The sequence below is a fragment of the Hyperolius riggenbachi genome, chromosome 2 (assembly GCF_040937935.1).
Source record: "Hyperolius riggenbachi isolate aHypRig1 chromosome 2, aHypRig1.pri, whole genome shotgun sequence".
NCBI lineage: Eukaryota > Metazoa > Chordata > Amphibia > Anura > Hyperoliidae > Hyperolius > Hyperolius riggenbachi.
Window position 1 is genome coordinate 534,121,578 of NC_090647.1, and position 16,442 is coordinate 534,138,019.

Consider the following 16,442-nt stretch of genomic DNA (forward strand, 5'->3'; position numbering starts at 1 on the left):
TTTTCCGCATGCGGAAAAGTGTGATAAAAGTGCGGGATTCATGCGGAAAAATTTCTGCAAAAGTCGGTATTTTCCGCAATAAAAGATCAATTCTCAAAAATGTTCAGGCGCATCATTTCGTCGTTAATTACCGATTTTTTATCACCTACAAGTAGTAGGTGATATATTCCGCATCCCATTGACTTTAATGAAGTGTGGAGGCTTAAAGAGACACTGAAGCGAAAAAAAAAATATGATATAATGAATTGGTTGTGCACTATGAATAATTTCTAGAAGATTAGCAGCAAAGAAAATATTCTCATACTTTTATTTTCAGGTATATGTAATAAATCACCTTTAGCTCCGGCACCAGCAACTCATCAGAGCTGCAACTCACAGCGACAGCATACAGGAGATAGAGCGGAGACAGCCTTCTTCACCTTTCAAAGGGGTTTATTAAGCATCTTGTGTTACAGTTTGATTTCTTCAAAGTATAAATAGTCTTTCCTACGTCCTATGTACATCACATATATTTACATCATACATACAGGAAGCTAGTATTCTAACTAGGAAGCATAGAGAGCCGGATAGCTGGAAAGTAGAGTGCCCCCCTTTTCCCTCCGTGCTCCCTCTTTATATGAACCAGAAAGAGTTAAATGTGACCTCACTGAGCCATCTATGATTGGTTCAGATCCCTTGTGATGTCAGGACACACACCTACTCGATTAATATTCAATAAGATATTATGCCCTAGTTGCAAAAATGTTGTTTTATAAATATGGCCCATGTTGATTGTTCCCGTAGTCCATTTGTCTGGGGCAGTGTAGGCCTAAGACCTTGGACTAGGAACATCTTCTCAGTATCTGCTTGTATCATTTGCTTCAAGCAGACACTGAGATGCTTCTGCCTGCATCACGAAAACCTCTATTTAAAGGTATATTCTGCGAACAAGCCTTTTACCTAAAACTCAGTCCCAATAACTGAGGCCTACTTAAATTATACGTCAAGATGTACAGAGGCGCCGAAAGAGTAAAAATGGCTAAAACGTTAAAATGTTTTGGTCGCGGTGGTGGACCGGCCGACCATCAACGGACAACAAGGCTGTTGTTTTTCAATACATATATACAAAATTTATTTAGAAAGCTCCCAGCAAATAGTCGCAACGCGTTTCACGGGCATCAACCCGCTTCTTCAGGCAATAGGGGGTAGGAGCAACAACACTGCAAATGACAGAGATACATAGCTAGCATCAGCAAACATACTGTGTGTGTTACATAGTACACAGTTAGTGAGTTATATATACACATGATTTTTCTGGTATGAATAGTGTTAAAAATTATATATTCACGCTGACCAGTCATAAAACATAATTACACCTGTGTAAAACATTGCTTGTTGCAGAATATGTGTCCTTAATGTAGGGACGTTTGGGGTAGTGACAGTGTATGATTACCGTGGGAAGAATCTATTTGTGGGCTGTGCTGGCTTCGTAGCACTAAGTGCTGCTTAATAATGGAGTGATGGCTACATGTAGTAGAGAGCGTGGTAGAGTGAGAAGGATACAACAACATGATAGTGCTATACTATTGCCTGGATGGGGGGGAAAGTATACACTTACCAGCGTCAAGTCTGAATGAAGCTTGGCACCTCTGTGTCAGTAGATAGTGTGTAATGGGTTTATGAGGAGAATATGGGCGGTGCCGAGGGACGTGAGGGGGGTGTGGCGATGTGAGGGGCAGGATAGGCTGCCTACGTTGATTGGTCAATGCGGAGGGGATGGGCAGGGCCCCTCAGTGACCGTTATGTGTGCGCTGAGTCTAATGTGTGCCAGTGATCTGCGCGGGGGATTATGGGGCGAGTATAACGTGGCGCTGTGCTAGTGCGCATGTGCGCGCTACGTCACAGTGCTGTGGAATGTGTGGAACGCATCACACACTTCCGTACTTCAGCTTGGCCAGTCAGGGGAAGGGGAGGGGCGGAGGGAGGAGGCATGTTCACACATGATGAGCTTCAGTATACAGGCTATGTATACTGTTTAAGACCTCCACGTGGTAAATAGTTTTTTCTAAAGGAAGCAATTAATCCCCGTTTGTCCCTATATTAGTTTTTTTCCCCCGTGTAGCTTTGTTAATATTTTGGTTATACTCTATATAAAGCGCTGCTGCCCTCCAGTGGTCAATATAAAACTACTACTATTCTTCTATCCACAGAGAGCGACGTTTTACTCCTGAGTGGGGACAGGCTTGTTCTCCCCACCTGCGTTTTCAGTGGTTGCGCTTGGGGCAACCCTGACTTGTGAGTATATTACTTACTTTCATTATTCCCATCCCCCACTAATACATACTACACTATATTGGGCTCTCGGTCTTCTATCTTTTCATATTCTGCAAGTACGCTTGGCCAAGTATTCCGACGACTACACGGCAACCCAGACTCGATTGCAGCCCATCAGAAAATGGATTTCCTTGAAGAACACACCATACACAGAAAAGTCCTGTTGGCACAATTTAAAATGAACAATTCACCTACAACAGAACCCACTATTAACTCCCCAAATCCCGATAACATTCCCCATATAGACTTGAAACCCACTTTCCAAAAATTGGAGTCTGCCCTGAAAGATGAATTTTTCAATCTAGCTGATGTAGCCATGCAGGAAACATATATAAGCGAAAAAATCTCCCCAGATGGCATTCGCATAAAAACATTGTCTGCATTTCCAAAAGATACTGTGTTCACCACAGAATTTTATAATTATTTAGAAATATGCACCCAGGGCATCATGGAGAGAATTATCAAAAAAAGGAAATCCCTTGTTCTTGAACTACAACCAAATATTAATGATTGTAAAGACTACATAGCCCAACACAAAACCAATCCCCAATACTATCCACTATTATCCAACCTCACCTCTAGACTCAAACGATTTGAGCAGGACACCACCGAAACCAAACTTAAGAAATTAAACCGTGACAGGTTGGCATATGCCGAACACAGAGAGCGGGAACGCAAACCACGATTTATACCAAACCCTCCAGTTCCACCCACACCGAACACTGGTCCCACCATACCACCACCCCCATTAATGAGCCTGAACATCCCAAAGCCCACACAGATCCAATATCCACCATTCCCACCCCCTCCCCTCACCTTCACAACCCCAGCGGCCGACCCAACACATCCACCACCACCTCACACTCCGTTACCCACAGGCACCATGAACCAACCCACACTTGCAGCACCACCACCTCACAGCTTCAACTACACAAAACCCATCCAGGATAAAGGTATATCCAAGATTCAACGCCCCACACTCTCTAAACGACCCCCACCTTCCACTAATTCTCCACTTGCAGATATCACCCCCAGGAACCCACATATTGGAGTTGACCACACAACAGTCAAAAACGTTACTTTACCTTCCTCCTTCAAGTTTAGCTTCAAAAAATGGGTCTTAAGCGAGACCCCCGCCGAAATACCCCCCATAGCTAACCATCCCTCCCCACCATCTCTCAACCCTGAAGAAAACCCCTCCATTAACGACCTAAGGATATCACAAATTAGTACCTACACATCAGACTCCAGCCCCACCTCATCACCGAGTCAACCTACTCCACCACGGTGCCCCCCAGATCACCCACCCACCAGTTTGAGTCCCAAACAGACTACTCAGAAGGAAAAAAACTCTGAACCCACAGAAATAGCGCCAATAGAGGGAACTCATAACATAAACATGTCCTCGTCTTTTTTAGACCTACCAGCTTCTCTCTCCCAGAACCTCCTGTCCACCCAATTACCCAGCCCCATCACAACCCGCACAGTAATGCAACCTCTCCGGAAATCCAAACGCCAATTATCAGATACAGAAAACGAGGATGCCGAGGCAAAAGAAAAAAGAAACAAACGTTAGCAACAATTATCCCTACCGACCCGTCCAATAACACAACAAATCACAAAAGAAGCATCTTCAATCTGTCCAACCACATCCTAACAAAACAAGAATCCAACCTTCTAGAAAAAGGCCTCTCATTTTGTCCCACGAACAACTCTGACCTATTTGAACTATTCAGCGACCTTAACACATATATCCGTAAACTCACCTTAAAACGACACTTTGCAATAAAGAAACTCCAAGACGCACCACCCCTAGACCCAACCAACTTAATTATCACCGCGAATGACTCTATCCCATTAGTTACAGTATCCCCTGCAGACATGGCCGTGGAAAAATTTATCAGTACCAACCTAAAGGGCCGATCAAGATTCTACCCGACCGCCTCTAAGGGTAATTTCATCGACACATTTTACTCCCTGGTTCTCAATGACTTACAAGAATTATTTACCCCCGACTCTCTCCCACAATCCAACCTTACACCATCCGAAAAGGTAGCCCTGAAAACCCTACGTAACAATACTGACATCATTATCAAGCCCGCAGACAAGGGGGGAGGGATTGTCATTCTTAATAGGACAGACTATTTAGAGGAATCCACCAGACTATTAAGCGACCCTAAACATTATACCCTACTGGACACAGACCCCACAATAGATCTCAACAAAACCCTCAAAGACTTTATCAACAATGCTCTACTCAATAACATTGTCACCAAAAATGAAAGAAATTTCATCATTAATCCCCATCCCAAAACTCCGTTCTTTTACTATCTTCCAAAAATACACAAAAACCTCCATAAACCCCCAGGAAGACCTATTATTTCAGGAATAGACTCAGTCACCAGCAACTTATCCAGATTCATTGATACACACCTACAGGCCCATGTACAAACCCTCCCCTCGTACATCAAGGACTCTCAGCACCTCATCAGTTTTTTACAACATATACCATGGCAAGATGATTATACATGGCTGACCTGCGACGTAACATCCCTCTACACCAACATACCACATCACTTCGGACTCACTGCCCTACAATACTATCTGCAAAGGAACAGCGACATGCCCATAACTCAACAGACTTTCCTTATAAACTGTGTTGAATTTATTCTACATAATAATTTCTTTACATTCGGCGACAACATATACCAGCAAGTAAACGGAGTTTCGATGGGAAGCTCATTCTCGCCCTCATATGCAAATTTGGCAATGGGATACCTGGAACAGCTAAAAATGTACAATGATAACCCCTTTATTGGTAACATCATTTTTTACAAAAGATATATCGACGATTTAGTGTTTATATGGAAAGGCCCAAGCAATCTGATCCCGTTTTTTGTCGAATATCTCAATTCAAATCCAGCAGGCCTGCAGTTCACCTTTCATCATGACCCCGGTTCTATAGAGTTTTTGGACCTTGTCCTATACACTCACTCGTCTCGTATAGTAACCAAAACCTTCTTCAAACCAGTCGATGCCAATAATTACATACATTACCACAGTTTTCACCATCGACCCTGGACCAGAAACACCCCGTACAGCCAATATAGAAGGATATACCGCAATTGCACAGAGACACAGACATACAATACCCAATCTAAAATCTTAACCAAAAAATTCATAGACCGTAAATACCCCAAAAAACTACTGAAAGACGCACAACATAAAGCCAGAATGCAGAATCCTCCATCCCCCACCAACAATTCCCAGATTAATGACATACCCCGGTTCATCACAAAATACAGCGCCCAACACTCATCCATCCGGAATATACTTTACAAAAGGTGGGAAATCCTACTTCAGGATCCCCACCTCCGCCCTATCCTTACTCCAAAACCAGCGGTCACGTACAGGCGTGCCCCCAATTTGCGCGGTATACTGGCTCCTAGTAGGCTACGCACACCTCAGGATGACCCCACCCCTACCCCAATAGATTTCCCCACAGGATCAGCCCCATGTAATCACAAAAAATGCCTGGCCTGCAGCTTTGTCCACCGGGCCTCGACATTTCATTCCCAGGTCACCAAAACAGAGTACCAAATCAAATACCACCTCAACTGTGAGTCAAAATATGTAATTTACATCATCACATGCCCATGCCAGCTCCAATATGTGGGTAGGACCACTCAACCCGCAAGATCAAGAATTGGACAACATAAAAGGAATATTATCAAAAAATACCCCCTGCACAGCGTATCGCGACACTTCACCACCCACCACGACAGTAACCCGGAATTATTCCACATCACACTCATTGATACAATTCCACAAAACCGATTCAACTCGTTTGAGCTACTAAAAGCACGTGAGATGTATTGGATCCAAATCTTAAAATCACTCACTCCAGGCGGCCTTAATGAGCAGCTGGAGAAAATATATTAATATATTAATATATCATCTTATCACAGATCTCGTCCAGATTTTATTCGTCCTCTCCTTTTAATAATCACAAGACTTTTTAATGTCAAATTGTACCGAATTTTTATGTCTTATTTTATGTCTACATTTTACGTCTGTTCTTACGTTTCTTATGTTATTTTATGTTTGGTTTAAGTCAATTATGATCCTGAAAATCACCCAAAAGCAGACAGGGTGTTATTAAGTTTTAGAGGATAAATGTTGTATGTTATTAACAATGTCCGGCTTAAACATATTGTCACAATGTAGTTGTATATGCATCCCCTAAGAGCATACGATATTGCAAGAGGTGTGGTTTTTTTTTTTTTTTTTTTTTATATTGACCACTGGAGGGCAGCAGCGCTTTATATAGAGTATAACCAAAATATTAACAAAGCTACACGGGGGAAAAAAACTAATATAGGGACAAACGGGGATTAATTGCTTCCTTTAGAAAAAACTATTTACCACGTGGAGGTCTTAAACAGTATACATAGCCTGTATACTGAAGCTCATCATGTGTGAACATGCCTCCTCTCTCCGCCCCTCCCCTTCCCCTGACTGGCCAAGCTGAAGTACGGAAGTGTGTGATGCGTTCCACACATTCCACAGCACTGTGACGTAGCGCGCACATGCGCACTAGCACAGCGCCACGTTATACTCGCCCCATAATCCCCCGCGCAGATCACTGGCACACATTAGACTCAGCGCACACATAACGGTCACTGAGGGGCCCTGCCCATCCCCTCCGCATTGACCAATCAACGTAGGCAGCCTATCCTGCCCCTCACATCGCCACACCCCCCTCACGTCCCTCGGCACCGCCCATATTCTCCTCATAAACCCATTACACACTATCTACTGACACAGAGGTGCCAAGCTTCATTCAGACTTGACGCTGGTAAGTGTATACTTCCCCCCCATCCAGGCAATAGTATAGCACTATCATGTTGTTGTATCCTTCTCACTCTACCACGCTCTCTACTACATGTAGCCATCACTCCATTATTAAGCAGCACTTAGTGCTACGAAGCCAGCACAGCCCACAAATAGATTCTTCCCACGGTAATCATACACTGTCACTACCCCAAACGTCCCTACATTAAGGACACATATTCTGCAACAAGCAATGTTTTACACAGGTGTAATTATGTTTTATGACTGGTCAGCGTGAATATATAATTTTTAACACTATTCATACCAGAAAAATCATGTGTATATATAACTCACTAACTGTGTACTATGTAACACACACAGTATGTTTGCTGATGCTAGCTATGTATCTCTGTCATTTGCAGTGTTGTTGCTCCTACCCCCTATTGCCTGAAGAAGCGGGTTGATGCCCGTGAAACGCGTTGCGACTATTTGCTGGGAGCTTTCTAAATAAATTTTGTATATATGTATTGAAAAACAACAGCCTTGTTGTCCGTTGATGGTCGGCCGGTCCACCACCGCGACCAAAACATTTTAACGTTTTAGCCATTTTTACTCTTTCGGGGCCTCTGTACATCTTGACGTATCCAGAAGTCCACCCTTGGTGGAAGGGTGACCTGCCCTACTATTCTTCTATCCACAGAGAGCGACGTTTTACTCCTGAGTGGGGACAGGCTTGTTCTCCCCACCTGCGTTTTCAGTGGTTGCGCTTGGGGCAACCCTGACTTGTGAGTATATTACTTACTTTCATTATTCCCATCCCCCACTAATACATACTACACTATATTGGGCTCTCGGTCTTCTATCTTTTTACTTAAATTATAACAATCCCCCCTAAAATGGCTTGATCCGCAGATCCCAGCTTCGGAACCCAGCAGTACCTGATTTCTTTCCTTTATGTTTCACTTTTCGATGCTCGTGCTCACACACCTTCTCTGCTCTAGACGGTTACCCCTTGAAAAGAGAGAGAGCAAGACCTCTTGGTCTTCCTGTAACCAGGCTCTCTGGGTAGGCCCTACTTCTAAGTCCCTCTATACCACATGCTCAGCATTTGCGTCACTTGCGTATCACTCACAAACTTGCATGACCACAGAAAAGTGAAACTTGTGTGTTTGTTACTCAATGGAGCAGTGCTAGGTGCCTTCTAAAAGAGCGCCTTTATACAATCAGCTCCATCACAGGTACTACTAAACCTATACCCGTAACCCTGTATATCCCTTAATTTGAAAATATCGGTTCAGGAGATTGTTTATGAGGCACCAATCTCTGGACCAGGTTAATTTGTTTTACGTAATTTTAACACGCAACCTCACCTGGATAATGATGCCTAAAGTTGTCATCCCCATCCAGACGACCAGTGGGTATAGAAAGAACTTTGGAACTGCAGAGGCCCAGTCCGAGTGTCCCTGGAACATCACCGGAAACCTTTTCCACCAGGTCAGACTGGAACTCACCTGCTTATTTGTGCGTTCTACCTCGTTAAGATCACCTGGATCATGGTGAAATCTTACCTCTAACTTAGTGTACTGTTTATTTAACCTTTGTAACAAAATGTGGTCGTCTTGGATCAAAACCTGTTCCCCTTCGTCCCATGTCATGTTCTCTTTCAGGATGGGAACTACCCGTGAAACTTTGCACTTTAGAGTTCTCTTAACACTTTGAGAAATAACGTCATCCAACCTGGATGACTGGATCCATATGGGATCTCCGCTCACCCAATATGTTCCCCTTGGAAACTCCCCCTTATCGGAACAATTATGAGAATATACCTTGAATGTATCCTTAGACACTATGTTAAAAAAAAAAAAACCTTTCCTTCAGCCACCGGAACTATCGGTTGGGCTTCAGGGTGGATCTTTTGAATGGTAGCCTCGCATTCTGCGTTATTGAGCCCGCAGGCTTCTTCACTAAATTTGACTTGCCCCGGCCAATGCAGGTACTTCTGCAAGAATTGCCCGCATGAGGACAACTCTACTTGTTTCACCTCCCCGTCTAGCACCAAAAAAGGTTGACCTCTCAGGTCCTGGTGGAAGACACGGGTTGAGGTGGGAACTAAGGAAGTGGCGGTGCCTAAAGGAATGTTGCACCGTTTCCATTTGTTCACCCAAACATCTCGAAGCTGCCATGCAAAAGATCCTTCTCCAGAAAAATCGATATACCTCCCCTTGTCCAATCTCAGTTGCACAGGATCTTTAAGCATCTCCCTGACAAAATATGCCCCCAACTGTCCTGATTGGACCTCTTCCCCCCTTATGTCCTGAGGCACAATATGTACCTGAGGTCGGGAAGACTGTACTCTCTGCAATCTTTCAATTAAGAGTACCTCTTCACTTACCCAACTAGCATGAGGATAAGTGGCTGCATATGGACTGTGTAATATCGGCCCCTGTGGTGACCCGTGTGGTGTGAATGGGGTTCCCTGTGTTGGCTTTCCCTCCCCCGGGACCACTCTCCCCACCCTCTTTGTCACCTAGAAATGTGGCTTGATCTCGATTTTTACTTCTTGTTTCGAGAACCACCAACCCTCGGCTTTCCAGCCTTTACATGTGTATAGTTGTTTCAGAGGCACTCTCTGTTGGTAGCTCCAGAGTGTGATGTTGTCCCCTGCGTCTCTCTGGTAGAAGAATTGACGCCTCCTGCTCGTTCCTCTCCAATCTGGAACCATCTCACTCTGCATAACCAAGACAAGGTACCCCTGAATCACACACTCCACCTTTTGCATGTACCCATTGTACTGCAATGTACCTTCGAACAAACCTTTGGATCGGTGCATCAATTCTGGGAGTGTGGCATTCAATAGCAGATTTACACTGCCATTCAATTCCCACTGCCCGCACACCTGACCCTTCAGACCTTTCACCCACCTTGTGCCATGAAATTTGTTTTCTCCTGGCACAAGTGCTCTTTTCCTCCATCCCTGCTTGGTCCATCTGTGCCAAGCGGAGGGAGGTGTGAAAGGATTAGTACCTTTGTCACCAAACATTAACATGCTTGGGCCTTGCATTCTCATTAACCCCTTATTATACATGAGAATGTCCTCTCTTCATTCTCCTCGGACGAAATGGCAACCTAGGATCACCATCAGCACGGTACTCCTTATTATAAAAGCACCACCTTGGGAAAGAAAAACATTAGCAATTTGCACTATGCTTTGCTCAGTCAGTTTTTTTTAGTCGTTTTCCCATTTCAGGAATCTCGTGTTTTAGTCTCTTTCCAATTTCAGGAATCTCGTGTTTTCCAAACTCAGATTGGCATCTGGAACTTTTCGCTTATCCGACTGACATCTCCCTCTTTGCTGTCAGCACTGCTGCTGTCTCGACTCCATATTGCCAAACTCCTGAAATCGAAATACAAACAAATCAATTCTTATTAATGATTTGGGTTTATGCCCTGCGGCTTGTACTCTGTACACTTTAAATGGATCAATATCTACCGTAATTGATCTTGTTTCTTTATAGTTTACTTGAACTTTATTAACTTTTTGATTATGGGAAGGCTCTAAAGCTCTCTCCCTTCCTTTATGCACCATAGCATAAGTACTTATCTTGTTACAATGTGCTTCCCTCGGATCTCACCTTTTGAAGCACTGACCTCTACATCCCCCCTGTACATACTTCGGCCGCAACGCTGACCGCAGTATGTACTGAGTAGGGACCACCTGCCCACTACTGCAACGCGCAGTTGAGCTTGAAATGTTCTTACCCCTTTTAGGGTACTTACCTAGGACTTCATATATCGCAACCAGTTCTGCCGGAAGTCCTATTTGTGAACCAATCGGCAATGCTACTACCTCTGCACTTGCCCCAAAAACAAACACAGCTACTTCCTGTAGGAAGGTGTGCTTTCTCTGTTAACTAAGCAGAACCCCATCCAGGGATTCACATGACCGTTTACTACCACTGCATGGGAGTCTCTGACTCCTGACTGTGTAGGGGATCCTAGACTGAACATAGGACTACCACCCCCCAAATACACTGTCACACTATACACGGCAATCTCGCCCCTTGGACTGCTGTCAGTCCTGTGCATTGTGTGAACGCTTGGTACGAGCTTGAAGAAGAAAAAAAATACCTTTTGACCAATCCGCAGACGCAAAAAACGCACAAACTGCCCAGCCTTGACCTCTGTCAAACTCTGGCTTTGTCCCGGACAAAAACCGAAAAACGCTTACCGCTCTGTAACGTTCCGACAGACGGTTTGATTGGTCAACCCTTTTTCTGTATTATTTCCTTTTTTTTTCCATTGCTCTGTACCCTTTTATCCTCTATCGGGGAACTCATGTTACAGTGAATAAAATCACTACCGGCACCCCCCTGATATGCTCTAAGTTATATGAATGCATACCCAGGGAGCCGCTTCCTATGTCACCAGTAGCCATCTGACAGCTACTGTGCTTCCCCTGTCTGATGTTCTCCCACTCAAATTGTGGCCACACTCCGTGGAGTTATATCCCAGCTTCACTTGCTCGTCAGGGTGCTTCTGTATTAGCCCAGCACTCAGCATAGGAAACAGCAAACACCTATGGGTGGTACCATTCCCACAGGCCCTACTGAATTTCCTACGCTCTCCTCCTCCACTCCTACCTCCCTCACTGGGCTGGGGGTGAGGGTTCGTCCCTGGGCTCAGAAGACTCTCCCATTAGAACGTCATGACTGCCTGGGATCCTCCCCCTGAAGCCTGGGACACAATTTTGAGTCATGGAACATCAGACAAGATGGCCGCTATGCAATCTCCCATAGCAAACTCTATGCATGTATGGAAAGAATAAAACAGTTAGAAAAAACATTGCATGAACACTTTAGCAAATCACATTGCCACAATACAACTGAATGTAACACACGGCTGAGGAAAAAACTCTGAACCAGCGCACGCAGCAAGTACGCTCTGGAATGTTACACACCTCGAACATTAATCACCCCTCCCACACGAGAGGGCATAACTCATAACCGTACGAACGGAACTACTAGCGAAAGCGCAGCTTCATATCCCTCTCTCAGGAATGCGAAACGAAAAACCTCACTAAACAGATAACTCATGGACAAGAAAACATTTTCGCTGTTATGCACGCCTTACTAAGCTCGAAAAAAAACACGTAAAAAAATGACATGCAGTATTGCAGCTTCACAGAAAGGCAAAGGGTAAAAAAACAACAGCATCTCTCTGTCTCTCTCTCTCTCCCAAACTCCGAGGAATATAACCCATAGAACATGAGAGAGAGAGAGATACACACACAGACACACAGCCCCCCCCCCCCCGCCTCTGCTGCAGGGGGGGGGGGGGGGCGCCGCACTGACAAGTAAAAGAAAACATGTATAACACCATACTCGCCTTATCAAAACCTCTTGCGGTGTGTGGCCTCTGTACCAGAAACGAGCTCTGAGTCTCCCAGCAATCTTGGCCCAAGTTTTCCTCACAGTCGTCGGATGCGCTGAAGGTCCTAATGGGATCTGGCCAAACCCATTCTCTTGGACTGCCTTCCCCTATGTGTGGCGTACGTCCACTCCAATTAGGGCGCCCACATCGACCCTGCCGCTGGGATTTTCCCGACTCACTCCGCACAGAGCTTATCTCTGCTTGATAAGCTTTGCACTTCTCGTCTCTGGCCTCCGTAGTCCGCTCTTAACTCTTCCAGCTCAGCTCGCTCTGAGCTTCTCCTGTTCTCTTGTGCTTGCCTCACAGAGATCTAAGTCGCTGCTTCGAGAAGTCTCAATTAGACTGACTCTTGTGCCCACCTGGATCACCAATCAACGACCTGGGATTGGCCTAGGGTTTTCACGGCACCAACTGTAATAAATCACCTTTAGCTTCGGCACCAGCAACTCATCAGAGCTGCAACTCACAGCGACAGCATATAGGAGATAGAGCGGAGACAGCCTTCTTCACCTTTCAAAGGGGTTTATTAAGCATCTTGTGTTACAGTTTGATTTCTTCAAAGTATAAATAGTCTTTCCTATGTCCTATGTACATCACATATATTTACAGCATACATACAGGAAGCTAGTATTCTAACTAGGAAGCATAGAGAGCCGGATAGCTGGAATGTAGAGTGCCGCCCTTTTCCCTCCGTGCTCCCTCTTTATATGAACCAGAAAGAGTTAAATGTGACCTCACTGAGCCATCTATGATTGGTTCAGATCCCTTGTGATGTCAGGACACACACCTACTCGATTAATATTCAATAAGATATTATGCCCTAGTTGCAAGAATGTTGTTTTATAAATATGGCCCATGTTGATTGTTCCTGTAGTCCAGGGCCGGGCCAAGGCAGAGGCTGGAGAGGCTCCAGCCTCAGGGCGCAGTGTAGGAGGGGGCGCAGAATTCATTCAGCTGTCATTCCCAATAGTGTTTGAAGCAGAAAGAAATAATAAAAGGGGATACATGACAGTGACTGCAAGCCAGATAACTAGATATTAAGGTGTTGGGGAGGTTGTGGGCCCAGTGGCGCCTCTTAGTCTAATAGCAATCAGTGAGTGACGGCTGGGGAGGCAGGGACGGAGGGGCGCACTTTGGTGTCTCAGCCTTGGGTGCTGGAGGACCTTGTCCCGGCTCTGCTGTAGTCCATTTGTCTGGGGCAGTGTAGGCCTAAGACCTTGGACTAGGAACATCTTCTCAGTATCTGCTTGTATCATTTGCTTCAAGCAGACACTGAGATGCTTCTGCCTGCATCACGAAAACCTCTATTTAAAGGTATATTCTGCGAACAAGCCTTTTACCTAAAACTCAGTCCCAATAACTGAGGCCTACTTAAATTATAACAGTATATAGTGTTTTTTCTAACATTGCATTATTCTATAATATGTGCAGATTACACAAAACTCAGCATTCAAAATGAGTCTTTCAGTGCAGTCTGTGAAGTAATGAACTCTCCTCTAGCAGAGAAAAAGTAAACAGTTCACTTACAGTTGAGATAATAAAAGTCAGATAACAGCCCTCTCCACGACTAACTTAGTCGGAGAGCTTAATGGCTTGTTTGCATAGAGATAACAACTGGAGTTTCTCAACTCTTCCTGTACTGGAAACAATTAGACTGATGTATCTGATCTTAACCACTTAACATCTCAGTCGTTTTCAGCTTATGCATCCGAGCAATGTTCACCTCCCATTCATTAGCCTATAACTTTATCACTACTTATCACAATGAACTGATCTATATCTTGTTTTTTCCGCCACCAATTCGGCTTTCTTTGGGGGGTACATTTTGCTAAGAGCTACTTTACTGTAAATGCATTTTAACAGGAAGAATAAGAAAAAAAATGAAAAAATTCATTACTTGTCAGTTTTCGGCCATTATAGTTTTAAAATAATACATGCCTCCATAATTAAAACCCACGTATTGTTATTGCCCATTTGTCACGGTTATTTCACCATTTAAATTATGTCCCTATCACAATGTATGGCGACAATATTTTATTTGGAAATAAAAGAGCATTTTTTCCGTTTTGCATACATCACTATTTACAAGCTTATAAAAAAAAATAGAGAGAAATATTTCATCTTTACATAGATATTTAAAAAGTTTAGACCCTTAGGTAAATATTTATGTTTTTTTTTTTTTATAGTAATGTTTTTTTTTGTTTTTTTTTTATTAAACATTTTATGTGGGCATTTTTGGAAGGGTGGGATATAAAAGTGTTTAATTTGGGGAAATATTGGCGTATTGTAATGTTTTTGGGAATTTACTTGTAGTTTTACTTTTTGGCCACAAGATGGCAATCTCGATTTTTTTTACATGACGTCACTCTAAGCGTACAATGTACGCTTAAGGCAGCCATACACTGGTCGATGTGCCATCAGATCGACCAGCTGACAGATCCCTATCTGATCGAATCTGATCAGAGAGGGATCGTATGGCTGCCTTTCCTGCAAACAGATTGTGAATCGATTTCAGCCTGAAACCGATCACAATCTGTTGTGGTGGTGCTGCCGCCGCTCCCCCCGCCGGTATACATTACCTGAGGCTGGCTCCCGGGCGTGATGTCCCCGTCATGTGGCACCTCCGGCTCCGGCATCCGCATAGAACTTACGCTATCACACCAGTGACAGCGGAAGTTCAAATAGAGCGCCCTCTAGTTGTACTTCCGCTGTCACTGGCATGACAGCGGAAGTTATACGAGGATGCCGGAGGCGCCATGACGGGAGCAGTGACGGACGGGATGCCCGGGAGCCAGCCTCAGGTAATGTATACCTGATCGGATCGGCCGCCGCTAGCGACGCGCTCCCTACCCGCGGGCGATCGAGGGTAATTTCCCGCACGGCGCGATCGACGGACCGATCCGATTTCGGGAGGAAATCGGATCGGCGGGTGCGTGTTGCGCGAACGATTGGCAGCAGATTCGATCCCAGTGATCGAATCTGCTGTCGAAACTGCCGCAAATCGGGCCAGTGTATGGCCACCTTTAGAGAGACACAGCTTCAGAAAGAGCGAAGCTTCCGAGAGAAGCTGTCGCTTTTTCAGCGGGGGAGAGGAATCAATGATCGGGCTCCATAGCCCGATAAATTGATTCCGTGGCTACCGACTCCGCGGCCGGGAGTGCGCGTGCACGCGCGGGAGCGCGCCTGTCCTCCTTGACGTTTTTATACGTCAAGGAGGACAAAGTGGTTAATGTTTTATTTCTTAGCTGTGCTACACATACAAATCATAATATCATCATTTTTTTTTTTCGCTTCAGTGTCTCTTTAAGGGCTGTGCTTGCTGGACTTTAACTTTTTTTTTTAAACACTTTTTCATGCGACCTTTTTACCACATGATTCCCGCATGAATAATGGCTGTTTCCGCATCTTTTTTCCCGCATGCGGAAAATATTAGTGAATGTGGAAAAAATGCGGAGTTTACCGCTGGCGGGAATATAGCGGTAACATTTTGCGAAAAATTTGGCTCTTTGAGAATAGAGCCCATTGTCAAATCTGATAAGATTAGCTGCGTGCTTGTTTCTGGTGTGATTCAGACGCTACTGCTGCCAAATAGATCGTCAGGGCCGCCAGGAAACCGGTATTGTTTAACAGTAAATACATATGGCAGCCTCCATATACTTCTCAGGTTCTTTTTAAGTCTAGTACACACTTTTAATTATGATTGGCCAATCACTGACCAATTTTACCACCTCCATAAAGTATGAGGGCTCGTTTCCACTATAGCGAATCCGCATGCAGATTCGCATAGGCAATACAAGTGGATGGGATGGTTTCCACTTGTGCGTCGTGCGGGTGCGTTTTGGTGTGCGGGGGAAATCTGCACGGCA